This window comes from Lissotriton helveticus, chromosome 1_1 (assembly GCF_964261635.1).
Source record: "Lissotriton helveticus chromosome 1_1, aLisHel1.1, whole genome shotgun sequence".
In the NCBI taxonomy this organism is placed as follows: Eukaryota; Metazoa; Chordata; class Amphibia; order Caudata; family Salamandridae; genus Lissotriton; species Lissotriton helveticus.
This window is the reverse complement of record NC_136057.1, coordinates 1,855,896,362-1,855,913,647: the sequence shown is the minus strand read 5'-3', so window position 1 is coordinate 1,855,913,647 and position 17,286 is coordinate 1,855,896,362. Positions and strand designations below refer to the sequence as shown.

Genomic DNA, 17,286 nt, shown 5'->3' with positions numbered 1-17,286 from the left:
GCTTTTAAAAAATCTCATTGTCACTTTACCTGTGTGCACTTGCTTCTTGGCTTCTTTGTTTCCTGCGCAGCCGAGTTATCGCTGCCGCAGCCCCCACAAGCTTTTCCCGCCGCCAGCTCGGCGAGGACCGAGGCCACACCCCCTTGCGAAGCCACACCCCCCACGCCACCCTTCCACACCCTATAAATAATGTGCATCTTTCGGACGCGCAGCGGACGAGCGCAGCGGGCGCGCCGTTTGTGCGCTGAAGGCGCGCTAGGGGCGAGCCCGTCTGCGCCCGTCCGCGCCAGTACGGGCCCTAGGGCACGCCACGCCGACCCTCATATTTCGTATTCCCCTCAATCCCTGAGAGACTTGCAACACCCCACTACCCCCCCATCCCTAACAGCTCTCCGCCGTATACACGCTGCCGGTATCATGTGCCCCGACCAACACCACCCTAGCAGTAGCACATTTCCAGTCACGCCAATTGCTAACACCACGACCATCAGAGTGCTATACTTGAACACCCGCTCTCTGGTCAAACACTCTGAGGATATCTTCATTCTGCTATCGAACACCAATCCGGACATGCTCCTGCTCACGGAAACATGGCTAAACTCTGAGTCTCTCCCTGATATCTTGGCCGCCCTCCCCCCTGACTATTACATCCTTCATGCCGACCGCCCCGGTGATCACCCCGGGGGCGGGGTGGCAGCCATCATATCCAAACGTCTGAACTCTGTCTCTTCCTATTCCCTCCCCATTCCGAAGGTGGACAACTTACTTCTCAGTGTGCAAACTGATACTGGTATCCTTACCCTTCTACTCTTGTACCGGCCTCCCCATCCTATGCCATCTTTTTCCACCACTCTGAGTGAACAACTGTCCAGCCTTCTAACATCGCACTCCAGTTTCGCCCTTCTCGGCGACCTAAACTATTGGTTTAGCGATGCCAACGCTGGCTCCCATGCCACAGAGCTCTTTGAGACTCTCAATAGCCTGAATCTAACCCAACAGGTTACCCAACCCACCCACAACAAAGGCCACATCTTGGACCAGATCTGGACTTGTAATCTGGTCCTGTCAACACCAGACGTCTCTCCATGCGTCTGGTCTGACCACAGCCTAGTTGACACCATCACTGTCGCCGGTCAGATCCCCGCTCCCTTGATGGCTGGTGGCTCCTCACGAAAATGGAATACATACGACTCCCAGGGCTTTCTTACTGCCCTGGCTGACACCTGTCCATCCTTCCCCCCCTCTAATGATATAGACGGTTGGGAACACGATCTTGGCTCCTGGCTTGAATCGGCCAGTAACATCTTTACCCCCTTGGTCAAATTCCCCGGCACGCGGCACCGCAACTCCCACAGGTGGTTCTCTGCTGATCTTAAGCTTATAAAATTAAAAACTCAGCAGTCAGAACGCACCTGGAGACGCGACTACTCCGACCTAGCCCGACAGTCCTACTTGGATACGCGTAAAGAATATAGAGCCGCCATCAGACTAGCCAAAATGGAACACTTCTCTAACAGGATTTCGTCGGCAGCTGATAAATCCAAAGAGGTGTTCAGAGTCATGGACGAACTGACCACGGACGACAGGACTCTCCCAGCCCAGACCCCTACTCAGGAGGCTTGTGACACCCTCAACTCATTCTTCTTAGACAAAATCACAAAAATCAAAAACTCCATCCCCCCCCTCTCCCCAGCCACCCCCACCGGTCCCTTGCCCTAACAATCCCTCTACTTTTTCCTCCTTTCCGCTCCTCGACCCTACCTCTTTAGCAGAGCTAGCTATCCGGGTAAAATCTGGCTCCCCGAACGACTGCTGCCCGCCATCAGTCCTGCGGAGCATATGCCTGCATTTACCAGATTGTATCCTACCTTTACTCAACGGGGCACTTAGCAGAGGCACCGTTCCAACTTCCTTCAAGGAGGCTATTTTAGTGCCCCTCCTTAAAAAACCTGGAGCCGACCCTGCGGAGCCCTCCAACTACCGCCCCATCTCCCTCCTCCCGTACTTCTCAAAATTGATGGAGGCCCATGTCACTCGGTGCCTATCAAACTTCATTGAATCTTCCCACTACCTTGAGCCCAACCAAGCCGGCTTCAGACCTGCCCACTCCACTGAGCACGTCATCCTGGCAGTCCTGGACACACTCAGGAGCAACGCGGACGCAGGCTCTCCCCAAGCCCTCGTCCTCCTGGATCTTTCGGCCGCGTTCGACACGGTGGACCACAACATCTTTCTCCACCGTGTCGAGCAGGCTGGCATCCAGGGCGCTGCGCTTGACTGGGTCAAGTCATTTCTCACCAGAAGAACACAGGCGGTTCGCTTGGGGCCCTACACCGCCACCAAGGCACCCACGCACTGCGGAGTCCCCCAGGGCTCCTCCCTCTCGCCGCTCCTGTTCAATCTATACCTCCGGCCCCTGATCAAGTCCCTTCAAAAATGGGACATCGTCACCTTCAACTATGCGGACGACCTGCAGATCATCCTCCCGCTCGACTCGCCTCATGCCATTAACACCTTTCACGCAGTTATGATCCACATCCAAGGTTGGATGAACCAGAACCAGCTGAAACTGAACCCCGGGAAGACTGAGCTCCTCCTCCCGGGACTCAGTCACCCGCACTGGGGCCCGCAGTTCTGGCTGTCGGAACTAGGCCCTCCCCCCATCCCGGCGAAAACCGTAAAGAGCCTAGGTGTGATCATCGATGCTGAGCTCTCTCTCAAATCACAGGTGGGAGCAGTAATATCCTCCTGCATGTACCAGCTCCGAAAGATCCGCAAAGTCCGCCACCTACTTCCCCCCGCTGCACTTACCCAAGTCGTGATCTCACTTGTGCTTTCCCGCCTAGACTTTTCGAACTCAATCTACCATGGCCTCCCATCATCCTTGACCCACCGCCTCCAGGTTGTCCAAAACCAAGCGGCCCGCTTAATCCTTAACATCCCCAGATGGCAATCTGCCAAACCCCTTCTCCATGGTCTTCACTGGCTCCCCATTGCCCAAAGGGCAGCCTTCAAGGTGACATGCCTTACCTTCAAGACCCTTCATGGCTCGGGCCCTGCGTTTGTAACATCTCTCATCCGCCCCTACTGTCCTCAGCGTGACCTCCGCTCGGCCCACCGTCATCTACTTGCCACTTCCAAAATCAAAACTAAGAAATTCGGCGGTCGCCGTTTTTCTCACCTAGCCCCTGCATTCTGGAACCCCCTCCCTCTTTCCATCAAATCCTCGTCCTCCCTCTTGAACTTCAGGAAAGTACTTAAAACTTACCTCTTCCCTACCCTTTGTTAAAACCCTGCTCCTCTGTTTTCCCCTCACTCATTCTGTCTTTCAGCGCCAGGAAGCCTCGGCGTCAGTGCGCTCTACAAATGGCACCTAAGATAAGATAAGATAAAACAGTAGCATTGAGGTGAGTATTTGTACATGTTATCACCAGGTAATGGTGATTCAGATCGCACAGTGCATAATTTTTGTGCAGTAAATAGTTTCTGGCACATTCTTCTTTAAGAGTGACAGGAAAGTGGGCACCAGGAGTACCTTTCTGTAAGTAAAGCTGAAAGCGATAGAAAAGGTTAATATTTTCACACTTCTTAACAAATCCCCTACCGCGGTCTGGGAGTTTGCCCCAGAATATGGAATAATGTCCCTAAAGAGATCAGAGTGGACCTACCGTTCTCCACCTTCAGAGCCAGCCCGAAGAAACAGGAGGTTCTGAAGAACTTTAAAGTTAGATGCATACCCTGTCCTGAGATCTTGAATGACTGTTCACTCCATAATGTGCACTTCCCGCACTGAGCGCGGTCTCTCACCCATTTCTCTTTTACCTTTACCATGACTGTCACCTGTGCTCACCTCTCCGTCTAGTAAGATCACAGAGAATTGCATTCTGCCACCTCGAATCAAAATCTACTACTTCTCTTATCTCTGGGTAGATAAAATGTTATTAGAACATTGGAATGTTGAGCACTCCACTGAAGACAATGGAGTGGCTCCGGGCTTCTAATGGCTGTGGGAAGCCAGGAGCATCAACATTTCAATGTTTGTTCACAGCAGTTACTGTGAACAAAGTCCTCATGGAGTCCGAGGGGATTTCGACCCCCTCAGGCTCCAAGAGGCCTTTGTTTTACAAATTAGAACATTCTGTCTTCTTGGGGCCTTTAAAGGCCAACTGCCTTGTTAAAAGCCTTCGGTTCAGGCGTTTAAAGCTGGAGCGGGCCTTTTAATATAGCCTTATGGCCCGCCGTAGAGGGCTATACCGGCTATTAAAGGCCCGCTCCAGCTTTAAACCCCTGAACCGAAGGCTCCACTAGAGGGCAGAATGTTCTAACAAAAAAGAACAAAGCCTTATGGGAGTGTGAGGGGATTGGAATCCCCTCCGGCTCCCTGAAGCCTTTGTTCACAGCCAGAGCTGTGAACAAAGAAACATTGGAATGTTGGTGCTCCAGGCTTATACCAGCCATTATAAGCCTGGAGCACTCCATTGTTTTCAATGGACCTCCCAACATTCCAATGTTCTAATGGCCGGTAGAGCCCGCTACTTCGGGCTCTAGGGCTATATTAAACCACAGTCCTTACCTTTGGTGTGGCTAACACTACCTCTGTGACTGAGAAAGCTCAGATAATAGAAAAACTTGCAAACTACAGGTAAACCGTTCAGGGAATTATGTGTGTGAATATACTTACGACACACATGTTCACTCGAGTGCTTCATTTAATCTATCAAATGTATTGAATGCAGCCTCGTCCAATCTGGTTGCAATCCAGAACCAGGTGGCATGAAACCACCTCTGTCTGTCACAACAAACAAAGGTGTCTATTATGTACTTACTTTGTGCCTTTGGTTGCAGGTCATTTTTGGGGACAGGGACTTAGTTTCCATCATCAAGCTTTGACCCAGACCAAAGAGAGAGGCAGAAAATGGACAAATAAGACAAAGCTGGAGAAATGGTGTTAGAAAGCTTCGGAGGGTTGGAAAATTACATGCAAGAATGGAGTAAAGAAGCAGGAAGTTCAGAATAATGAAAGAGAGAGGCAAGAAGTGGAATCAAGACTAGGCATTCGTGGTGTTCGGTGACCCCAACATTAGGCAGTGCCCACGCCAGTCTTCAGAGGAAAACTTTAGGCCCCTGTATTCATTAGTAACAACCAATCAGGATGTTTTTAGAGCTACCTTTAAAGTAATGAAATGTGTACCTGATTTGTAATAATGTTCTGCATCCTTATAAATGGAATGTGGACTTTGTGGCTTGCAGTATCATTTTCCACGAAGGGCTTTTTAGCAAGGATCCCTCCAAGAAACCTGTAAAGGACCATTCCCCTGGAATCCCGAAAGTTCCACAATGTCATCTTAAAGTTTTAACACAATGTTGCAAGAGGTTGGGTAGTCTATTCTTATTTATTTGAGTTACATTGTTTCAAATGTAAGTCTCTTCTGCAAAAGAACTTTTTGTAGAGCTTTTTTTATGTATTTAATAAACCAAATAAACAATAGGTAGCATACCTAGCTCTCACATATATAACATTAAAAAATCATCCTGCAAAGCTTAAATATAGCAAATCAAATGATCACCATTAACTAAAAACGATTCCTTTTCATTAACCGGGCCATTCGTTATTCTGTAAAGTGCCTCGTTAGGTCGAGCATTCGAGACCTCTTGTATATACTTTAGTATATACTTGTATATACTTTATTATATACCTATATGTGTATGTACTTTTTGGGCTCTGGAGATCAGCCCTAGGACTTGTCTGCTTCCGCTTAGGGACTTTTTTTTTCTGTTCAACTGCCTGTATTTAATTTCTTGATAGAAAACGACCAACCGAGGTCAGTAAAACACCAGAATCACTTTAGCCTGCTCTAGATTCCACTCCATAGAAATTCTCTTCCACGGCCACCCGTAGACAATAATATTTTTTCAAATCTTGTATTTTCAGTGATATGACCACCGAAGGCCCTGATTTTATATTAAAACCGAGCTTTGGACTAATCCATTTCCCACTGAAAGGCAATATTTCTCTCCATGTGTTCCCATACCTGGCGTGTCACGCAGTTTGTTGCTTACTTTCCCTCCATGTTAAAGAACAGTAGATGTTTCAGCACCCAGGCTAATGTGCTGCATAGCTATATACATATAAGGTCCCAAAGGCGAAACCGAGTGCATTGCAAATGCTTGTTTTTTAATAGCAGAGCAGTTAGTTGCCAGTGGCTTAATAAAAACGAATCTCCATCGCCACAGGAATTTACAATAGAATGCATTTTTTGGCGTTCAGCTGTTTTATCACTCAATCTGGAAAGACTAGCACCATGAGCGAGGTTGTGCCGTGGCTCAGTATTCTCCTAGTGCGGCAAGTGACCCAATTTGATCTGCATTAAAATTTTACGCAGTAATGGACATCCTACCTTACTGCGGTTATTAATAAATGATCACTTATATAAAAACTTGATATCTAAAATATAATTTTTAGTAGCTGTGGAACTTAGTTAAATTGCCCTCAATAGACAGCTTAAAATATGCTTTTTGGACCATTGACACATTCAGCCTAAAATGAGATTCAGAGGAATATGGGACGTTTTATAATGTTCCCAAAATTGTACTATTTTTTCTTAATCCGACCTTACTCCTTTGCAACAATTATAATGTGTTTGCTCCATTATCTGAAGACCGTTGCTTTGGTTTTCTAGAGGTGTTTTATTTATTTATTGAGTTTAATACTGCGCAAACTAGACCCGAAGGTATCTGAGCGCTTTACAGAGATATCACAGAAGCAATAACATAAGATACTTCAGGAGTAAATAAAATACATATTGACAGTATATATAAAAATAGAATACAATCTATGGGAGAATATGTGGACAAATAACTCGGCGGTAGGTTGGGAAGTAGTGGACGCAGAGAGCTGGCACAGCAGCAGTTATTGCTCTTGTATTTTGAAACAAACTGGAAACAATTCCCCTTTTGAAAACGAACGACTAACAGGAGGAAGGTCCTTTTGACTTTTATGACATCGCCAGATCTTATTTCGATTTTTTCTTCTTTAAACTTCGCTCCTCTTGGCGTTCTTAGGCACAGTTTGGCAACTCTGGCACACTATATTACATTACTGGAGGTCAAGCAGTCCATATCTCTAGACTGAAAATTATGCTTTATAAAAAATATACCTATTTATTTATATCTTGGCAAGAGATTAGGTCCTTAAGGCCAAACAGTGCTTCATGACTTTCTTGTACAGCATGTAAAAAAAAAAAAAGACTACGGCTCAAAGAAAGAAAATAAGGTTTCTTTCACTCATAAGCTTTGTCCGGCGAAACCGCCCTCCCCGATGGTCTGTCTAGGGGCCTTGAAGCCTACATGCTTGGGTTGGTTTGGATCTTTGTCCCTCAACCCTCATGTTCGAATGACTCCATTGTATTGCTGGTGCTTGGGAAGGTAGGGCTCCTCGGGCAGGTCATGTGCAAAGACCGAATCGTCCCCAGAAGAGCAGCTGCTGCGGCTGTCTTGGCAGGGTGGCGAATACTGCTCAAAGAACACAGAGGATCAGGTACTCATCAGTGGATGTCACCGCAAGGACCCGGTCCAAGTCTTCTAGCTGTTTGTAGGTTGGACACTGAGATGGCACTGCATGCCAGCACTCTTGCATGATCATATACCGCTCATGCGAGCAGTTTGGTGGTTTGTCCATTCCATGGCCTTCTTTAACAGCTTAAAGAGTTCTTCCACCTGAATTCCAGGGTACGGTGAGCCTCCAAGCGTGACGTTTTTCCAAAGAAGCACTCCAAAAGACCAGGCATCACTTCACAGGCAGTAGACTGTTTGTGGTTTTCTTGTAGTAGTCTATGTTGTACACATCTCTTGCCAGGCCAAAGTCGGCAATCTTCTTTACGTTGTCATCCGTCACTAGGACATTCCGGGCTGCTCCATCTCGGTGTATGCACTTCCGGGAGGCCAGGTACTCCATGCCGCGGTACATCTGGTAAGCACAGGACTTCAGGTGCTTGAAAGTCAACTGCTCTTCGGGAAGCTTGCAGTTGTCAAAGGAGTAAGCTCCTGTAAGTTTGTGTATGTATATGTGTGTGACTATGAAATGTATATACTCACATACCTATACATACACAACCTTACGGGAGCTTTCAGGCAACCCTCTTCATTCATTGGCCTATTTTTGAGCCATTCACATGGCGGTCTTCAATGTGACAAACCTGTTTGTGCGTTATAGTTTATTTTGATATTAACTTTACATGCCTGCTATTTATTTTGTATCCAGTTTGGGTGCCCTGTTCGATGGTTATTTTTTCCCCCCTTCCTTTTTAAAATTGCCACTAGAAAATCGTTACCGCGTGCAACTTGCGTGCTTGGTTAGGTGGTGATTTATTCTAGTATCTTTCACAAATAATAAAATGCATGGCCCAAATTAGTCTTGTTATTTAATAAAGTCTAGTCAAACGGCCACATGTTTTTTAATGTTTAAATTTTTATTGCAAGCATGTGGTGGGCTCGTTTAAGTGGCTGCATAGTTTTTTAAGTTTCTTTTTGTGTCGTTTGCTTGAAATAAAAAAAAAACCTTGAATCAGCTTGCCAAGGCCAGACCTTTTGCCTATGCCAGAGCTTATTTCAGATCGTATGTAGGTTTTTTTAAAGTTCCTATGGAGTGGAAATCTGTAATGCTATGGTATGTTCATATGAATTCTAGGTTTTGAAAACACTGCTTTTTGTGAAATAATTATACCCAAGCACATATTTCTTGACTTTAAAAGTACTCTCCCATCGCTGCCCCATAACCATTTCTTAGGTTGCATTTTGTATTTAAAAAGTGAGAAAATTATGCAGCAAACCTTTGAGACTTTGTATTCAGCAGGCAGAAAAAATGCATATCAATCACACATGAGTTAACACTTCAGTGTATTATTCAGATGGGATTCTGTAAATGGAGTGCAGCAACAACACACTTCATTAGGTAATTCTCCAAGGCGCAGACAGTGAGAGCTTAAATAATTCCTTAGTTAAATTCCCTCTTATTCCTAAGTGGCTATTCCTCAGCCCAGCGTCAGCTCTTTGACTGTGCTGGCGTGGGACTCCATGGTAATATTATGATTGGCTTATTGAGCCCATCCCACCCAGTGCTGTTTTCAGACCCTTTCTAACATGGATTTGTGAGGGGCTGCTGCATGTCAATTTTCAGGATATCCACTTAAGATAATTTACATACAATACATTTAAATGGGAGTCATTTGCAAAGTTAGTAATTAGGTTGAAAACTTCGCTTGGATTGGCCTCTCAGGGGCCATCCGTGACATCCTACAAGCTGTTGGACGTCATTTTCTTCTGTGTATTTTGGAGATGAGAAAATTGGCATTCCCCTATCACAGTTAAGTGATTTTCCCAATTTGAGCAAATCGTGTACTCTCTGTGAGCCCCAGCACCATTTTTCCTCCTGCATGATGTTTTCTGGTGCTGTTTGGTACACTGCGCTTCTCTTCCCAGCATAGATTGTCAGTCGTATGATTTATCCAGTTTGGAGGGATGGAGGTTGGTGGTGCATTTGGCATTAAGGAACAGTAGGACATTTTTCTTTTTTTTGAGTGTCTGGAATTTTCTAATCTTTCAGGCGCCAATGGTGCCCAGGCAGACTTCTAGGCGCAGTGTTGGGTTAGCTCCTTGGTGATGTGTGGTAAGTTGGGTGTAGAGGCAGAGCAGTGGCTGGTGTTGCCTTGTTTCCTCTTGGTTCAGTTACAGGTATTTGCACCAAAACAGTGGTTGACCTGAGGCATTGTTGGCCGCTGATGGGGATAGGAGTAGCATGGAGAGTCTCTATTGGCAATAATCGCATGGATGGAGGGGATCATGAACGATGCGAAGGGTTAAAACTGGGGGAATAGATCGCAATTGTATTGAGTTTTTAAGACCTACTCAACGTACCAGACATGCTTTGCCCGCGTCATCATCATTGCTTATCTTTTGGAAGCTCGAGTCAAGGTGATCAAGAAATGGCCTAAAGAATAGTTTGTGACTGGGCTATTGTGAAAGGTGGGAGGCTGGAGAATACGGGTTACAGGGGCAGTGCTCTGTAATATCTTGGGACCTCCCTCGACGGGCGCAGTTGCAGAGGCATTTGTGGATTTTATCTTGATGGTATTTTCGGAGCAACTCGCATGCCAGAGCTATTGGCAAACTGAGGTTTGTGAGTGCAGGGTTTAATCCTTGGCCATGAATTGCTGTGAAACGGTCCATTCGGAGAAGGATTGCGGTGCATCCGATTACATCATATGATAGTGCCTTGTGCCTAGTAAAAGAAATGGAGGAGGAGGCAGGGGTCATTGGATCATATATATATAGGTGTGTTGGTTGGTAGGCCAGATTTGGATACATGGTGCTGCCAGTTAAACCTTAAGGATGCAGAAGCTTGGGGGAATGGGAGCAGGAGAGCAATCCTGCCTACAAGAGGAGCCCACCACCGGTCCCAGCATGGAAATCCTACTTTAGCTAAAAGGAGTGGAGCCTTTGGCAAAATCCCTGATGCGCTCCTGTGGGGCTGGGTATCTGTGGCAGCCGAGACAATGGAACTCTGAAATGCTGGGATCTGATAGATCCCTCCGCTCACTGGAGACCCAGCGTGGCCCCACTCAAGACCCAACAGCATGTTTAATAGAAGTGTGCAGGACTGCTGGTTATCTCGGGTGCCATCATTTGTCCAGGATCACACATGTTGATCAAGTGGTTGCAGAGGCAAGAACGTTCCCCTTAGGTCACCACTCTCTTCCTGGCATGCTTTAAGCAGGCGGTATCCTCCTGCTCTAGCCACAGACGGTGCCACATGCTTCCCGGCTTCCACCTCTCCGTGGGAGTTGGATGTGCACCCCCGGATTTCATTATTCGTGTTCATTGACTCCCCATCGGCCCTTGATAGATGAGGCTGCCAAGCCAGGCTGCTGAAGTAATTACAGCGCAGCCGTAGGCGGCTGAGCCAGAAATGCAGCTTTGTGCTGTATTTTCCCTGCCTTTTTATTTATTTAGTATTTTATTTTTTTGACTTGCCGGTAATGCACGTGCTTTTGGCGGGGGAAGGGATTGGTGGTCTCCAGGCCATCATGGCAGCTGACTTCCTGGTTTAACTTCAGGTGTAGGCGTGTTCTGGCGGTGAGCATCTCCATCAATTGTTGTTAAATGCAGGGGCCTGGCTACCATTGGTGCAGCATGGCCCATTGAGGCTTTATGATTACTGCATTTTACTACCCTAACAACAGTGAAATGGGCCATTTTCGTTGCGGGCACCTGGGCTCCTGGCATCATTGCTGCGGTATTGGCTAAATGCATCTATCCTCCTACTGCATCTTAAAGGTCACCTCCCTTCCCGCTCCCCCTTCAACCCCCCCCCCTCCCCCAACATAAGCGTTTTTCGGTGCTCTCCTCCCACGAGCATCAGGCACTCTAAACTTATCATTTATGTGATACTAATAAACCCAAAACAAAGTGAAATGCACTTTTGCGAATTTTGGGGTGCCTTTTTCTTTGACCACCACACACACATTTTCTTTGCTGCCACCATTATTCCTGCATTTGTAAGGAATCTGGAACAGTGTTCCTACACCTTATCAGTTTACACCTTTCTTCTCTGACCCTAGTTTACTATTGGCATCTTCTTTTCTGCTTCTGAAGCCTAAAAAATAAAAAATTGTCTTTGGAATGGCCAGATTTGAAGTGGCACTCTTTGTACTATGCTCTCGTCTGAGCTAGGCTCCTGTCATAGACGCGCAATAGTGGGCTTGACTTGATGCAAATTTTCGCTTCCATGCCTTCTGCATGTAATAATTTTGCAGTAAAATCCATAATTGAAGGTCATCAGGGGGTTGTATAATGTTAATGCTAACATGTCTTTTGGCATGAGAAATCGAACCACGTAGGAGTCAATTTTTTTTGCATTTATTTTCTTTCTTCCCTCACCGTGAAACTTATTTAAAATCCTGATCGAAGAATTGCAATTTGTAGTCAAAAGGCAGCATCTTGCTGTCGAAAAATGTCCCACTCTGTCCTTTGTTGCGAGCCTTTCTTTGACAGCTGCTGAACAGGAAGACATGGTTTTATAAATAGTTGCCCTCGCCGGTCCCTTCTGTGACGTTCAATTCCCGACTGTATTTAGAACTGCAATGCGTAACTACACCCTCTAACACGCTGTCACCATAGCCAGAAAAACCGTCCTTAACAGATGCATAAAACACGGTTTTGCTGGGACGCGCTGTACATCTCTGCGGGCTAATAACTGTGGTCTCAGGAGATCAATTAACGACGCAGGACTGTTACAGATGTAGATAGGTTTGGTAAAAATGTTTTATTAATAACTTTATTTTTTATTAGGGACTTGTACTACGTCAAAGATTTTGGAGCAAATACAGTGACATGGCCGATGACCTTAATCATGGATTCTAGGGAAGATAAAAGGGTGTTGCGGCTGCCCACTCTAACATGAGGACTTCTTAATAAGGATTGGAATTTAGAGAAAGGGATTTGGTTGGTAAGGGATGAAATTAAGTGATATCCCAAAACGCCCATAATTGACAAATGGGGACATGTACTAAAACCTAATCTGAGAAGTCTCACACTAAAAAAATTAATTGGAAAAAAAGTAAGTTTGTGACCTTTCCCTTCTTCTGTAAGATCCCTACCTAGCACTTCTTCATACCCCCATCACCCTACCACCTGACTCCTACAGCCTTTGAGTTCGCTTTGGGAGTTGTAGGCTAAGGACATTTATTTAGAGCCAGGCAGTGAAAACTGATGCTGCTCTGAGGAGTAGAGGTTGTGAAACTATCTAGAGACATGTGCTTTGTGCATACCAGAAATTCAATTCGGAAACCGTGTAGCTTGGTAAACTCAATACTCTTTGGGGAAAACATGGAATTATGAAACATGGCAAACGATTCCAGTTGCTGAAACTGGTTTCCAATGCCAACCCTCACCTCCCCTCTGTACTCTTAAATACTTACCTTATATTAAGTTGTAGTTAATTGTTTTCAGCAAATCTCAATTTGAAAAATGTCCCATCTCTAGGTGAAATCCAACGTTTGTGTTTCGTTAGACAGGGCTTGCACCCTGAAGTATCCAAACACTATTTGATTCTAAATCCTCGGTAGCACAGTTGCAGGACTGTTCGAGGTTTCTTTAGGCCGGGGGAATCTAACACCCCACACTGCCAGCTTTGCCACTTCCAGACTGCCAGAACACATCTGCACTGGAGCTTGCTGTCAGTTTGTCACCATTGCCGAACAGAAGCTTCCTTTCTTTCAGTGACATTACAGAATTTGTTATGCAAAAAGGATTTAAAGTGTCTCCTACCATTAGTAAGGCACTGTAATGCTTTCTTAGCCTGGGCACACATTCATACGATTCTGGGATTTCCATCAACAGGTTGGTTGTGTGATCTTATATGGTCACTTTACCTTTCTTAAATGTCTTGTTTTGTAATGGTTCATGTTAATGTGAAAATAAAATGTAGTTTGATCATCTATAGCAGTGGTGCTAAACCTTTTGACTTCTGTGGACCCCCACTTATTAATTATTTAATCATGCGACCCCCACTGAAACATTACTAGAGTCCTGGGACCCACACAGTCATTACAGGAGACTTGGACCCCGGCTGAATCAATTTGGATGATTTGGACCTCAAAACCATGCACAAAAATACATAAACAAGCATTCATCAAACAAACACAAAAATGATGAATGGATTTAATTCACAAACGAATATAAAGAACACAATTTTCATTGTAATGGGAGGGTTGGAGCTTTTCTTAATCCATCTGAGGCCATCCATCGTCCATACTATATTCGGTTTGATTCTTTTATACTGCTTCCACGAATCAATCTGCGGACACCAACTTAATTTTTAGCCTTCACCTGCAAATTCCTTCACATTTACTTAACATTAAAACTTTTAAAATGTTCTTTATTTGCATACACTTCATTAATCTGTTAGTATTACGTAATGCTCTAAGTAGGTTTAGACCCCCTGAGCAGGCATCGTGGACCCCCAGGGTTCCCTGGACCACACGCTAAGAACCACTGATCTAAAGGTCTGTTGTGTGATGTGTATCGAATCGTATGCCAAAGGACTTCATGTTTTCCATTAAGGTGGGTGGTCAGTTGTTTATAGCCCCTCTAGTGCTGATTGATTCTAGGCATGCAGCTAGTAATGTATAATCTCTAAAAAGAAAAAAACCAATCTATTGTGGAACAATGCCATAATATGCTTGATCTTCTGTATGAAAAATAAATGTGTATGCTCAGTTGAAAACTTACTTTTTTATGTAATAAAGGATTGTTTTTAAGGCATCATTATTACCAAGATTAAATACTTGTGATGCAGTGTTGTACGTTGGAGGGTGTGCTATGTCTTCAACCATTTTTATCTGAGTGGTGTGAAGATGTATTTTGGCGTTATGTGAGTTTGATGCAATGTTCCCACATTTGTTGGTCAAATAAAAGATTGTCAATCTGTAATATAATTTGCTTGTTTCTTCACAGAAACATACAGGGCGTATTATTTTTCTAAAGTCTCAGAATATACTATGCAGGGAGCTAAAAATATTAAATCCAGAAAGTAGTAAAAATGACGTAAATGATCATTACTTGACATAGAAGTGCATCTGTTCACTATTCTAGAGTAGTAGTTTGCTAAGACAAATGCTGGTACTTTCCCATTAAAACTATTGAGCCCCTCCTGAGAAGTGTTGGTACTCCCATTTTAAATTTAGCAACTGCAGATACTCGGTACCTGAAGGAACCTACCCATTTAAAGCATGGTACATGGGTGTGGTGGATACGGAGAGGAGTTGAAACTGCTTTTTTGTATAAATGTATACCTTTACTAGTACAAGTAAACTGATAACTTTACCAGTTAAACAGACAGCTTCCTGAAGCTATGTATGCCACTGTCCCTCAGTGTCTGCTTTTTCAGTGAATTGTAAGAGTTTCTTAATGCTTTGTCCTTTATCTCTTCTAGAATACTCTGATTTCTTATTTTGTTAAGTTATTCGTGCAGGTAGATGGTGTATTAACTGAATATGTATGCTATTTTATCTAGGTATTAATGAAAACGGCAAAGATCCCTCTTGTGATACACACCCGTATTCTCACACCTATAAATTCATCTTCTTCGGGGAAACCCTTATTAACGTACCATCCACTCAGCTATCTACACACTAAATCCTGTTTAATGTAAAAATGTATTTTATTTCATATAATAAATCCCCAAAACACAACAATATCCTCCATCCAGTATGGTCTTCATGTAATACACTAGTATATCATCAATCATATCATTATAAAAACATTATTAATGATTTGTGCAACATCACATCACTAAAATTTCTTATCAATGCAATCTATTTTTTTAAATATATATAAAATAGAATCATCTGAGTGATTTAAAAATTAAAGAAGATACCATAATGCACAGATTTAATTGCAGGTTGTCACCATATAGATGTTGCGAAGTGTTTTGTTTTCCTTGTACTCTATGGTGACAACCTGCAATGAAATTCGCTCATTGTGGTATCTTTTAATTTTTAGATCACTGAGATGATTCAATATTGTGTTTTTTTTAATATTAATTAATAGATTATTGTATTTGTAAGAGATGTTAGTGATGTGATGTTGCACAAATCATGAATAATGTTTTTATAAAACTTTCATTGATACTACTGTATTACATGAAGGCAATACTGAATAGAGGATATTATGTTTTTAGGATTCATTATATGACATAAAAGACATTTTTACATTAACCAAGATTCAGTGTGTAGATAGGTGAGTGGATGATAAATAGAGGAGTATTTCCCAGAGGAAGATGAGTTTATAGGTGTAAGAATTCTAGTGTGTATCACAAGGTGGATCTTTCGTTGTTTTCATTGATACTTACCCTTCTACCAAAAGGGACAGGGTTATCTCTCCCATACCTGTGAAATGTTATCCAGATATACACTGAGGGGTCTGTTAGGATGGCGGTTGGAAGATCAGCCCTACCGCCCACAAGGACCGCAGCATAACCGCTGGTTCGATTAGCAAGCTCCGCAGTCTAAATCCAACCGCGGCGGTACGATCATAGGCATTAACATTGCGGCGGTTGCGGCTGCCAGCAGCACTGTCGCGATGTGAAAAGGATCATGTCCTGCATATCACTGCACTGCGTGGCAGGCACTGCACAGTGCCTGCCATTTTGGTACAGGGACACCCAGTGCACCCACACCCACCCCAACACATTGGGGGCCCGCAATGGTCCCTCAGAGACATTCTCCGCATGCCTTTCCATGGCGGTCCCACCGCAGCAGAAAGGCTGGCTACCGCCGGCATCATAATCAAGCCGGCGGAACCCTGCCCTGCACCAGCGCCATTTTAGCGGTCCAGGTCCGCCCGCTAGGCAGGCGTGCGGACTGGTACCGGTGAAAAAGTGGCGGGAGAAATATCTCACCGCCGCGGTCGTCACCGCCATGCTAATGGGACTGTTGGTCTTCCGGGTTGTGATAGCGGGCGGATGTCTGCCACTGCTCAGGCGGTTGCCACCGCCGCCGGCCATCCGTCCGCCATCCTAATAGACCCCATGGTATCTGGAAATCAGTGAATGGAAATGTACCACTAATGCAGTGACCAGCATGGCGTGTCTTCAAAATATTGTGAACAATTGTATGCAGATTTTACATAACTTAGTGAAAAAGATGCAGTCAAACTTTTTATTAATCAAGTTCTTAAATGTATTAATGCCCTAATTTGATTTTAAGACTTGGCTTACAGTTTTTTAAGAAGTAAATGTCACTTGTTTATTTTAGAAACAATTATTACTTGATGGTATGTCTGTTTTTATCCATTACTAAATTTAGTGCATATTTATTGTAGTCCTTTTTTAATACAATAAAGCTTATTTAACCCATTAGTGACAAAGGTACCTATTCAGTTTGAAATGTGAAAATGCCCTCTTATTCTGATTTTACACCCTTGCCCATGATTCAAAATTTTGAAAACGGGGGGAAAAAGTGAGTTTTTGAAAAACATAATTGGGGGTGGGAGTTATTATTTTTCCCATTGACTTGCATTGAAGTGGGGGCAGTTTTAGACGTGTGGCATTTTTAGACGTGTGAATGGTAGATTAAAACATTTTTTGTGTCTTTTAAAATTTGTGAGTCTCCTGTCTAACCTGGGCTGTGGCATGAATGCTTCCCTGCCACCCCCCCCACACCCCCCCCCCCTCCATCGCCATAGTATTGATTGCACAAAGCAACTAGGAAGGGGGGCATTGATGAGCCC

At 44.4% G+C, this 17,286-nt stretch overlaps 1 protein-coding gene and 1 pseudogene across 1 annotated transcript in view; one reads left to right on the top strand and one right to left on the bottom strand.

Moving 5' to 3' along the window:
• C1_1H1orf21 (chromosome 1_1 C1orf21 homolog) overlaps positions 1–17,286 on the top strand; it is a 415,212-nt gene that overhangs the window by 43,899 nt on the left and 354,027 nt on the right. The window lies entirely within an intron of this gene.
• Positions 7,384–17,286, bottom strand: part of LOC144765733 (fibroblast growth factor receptor 3 pseudogene) — a 35,802-nt pseudogene continuing 25,899 nt past the window's right edge.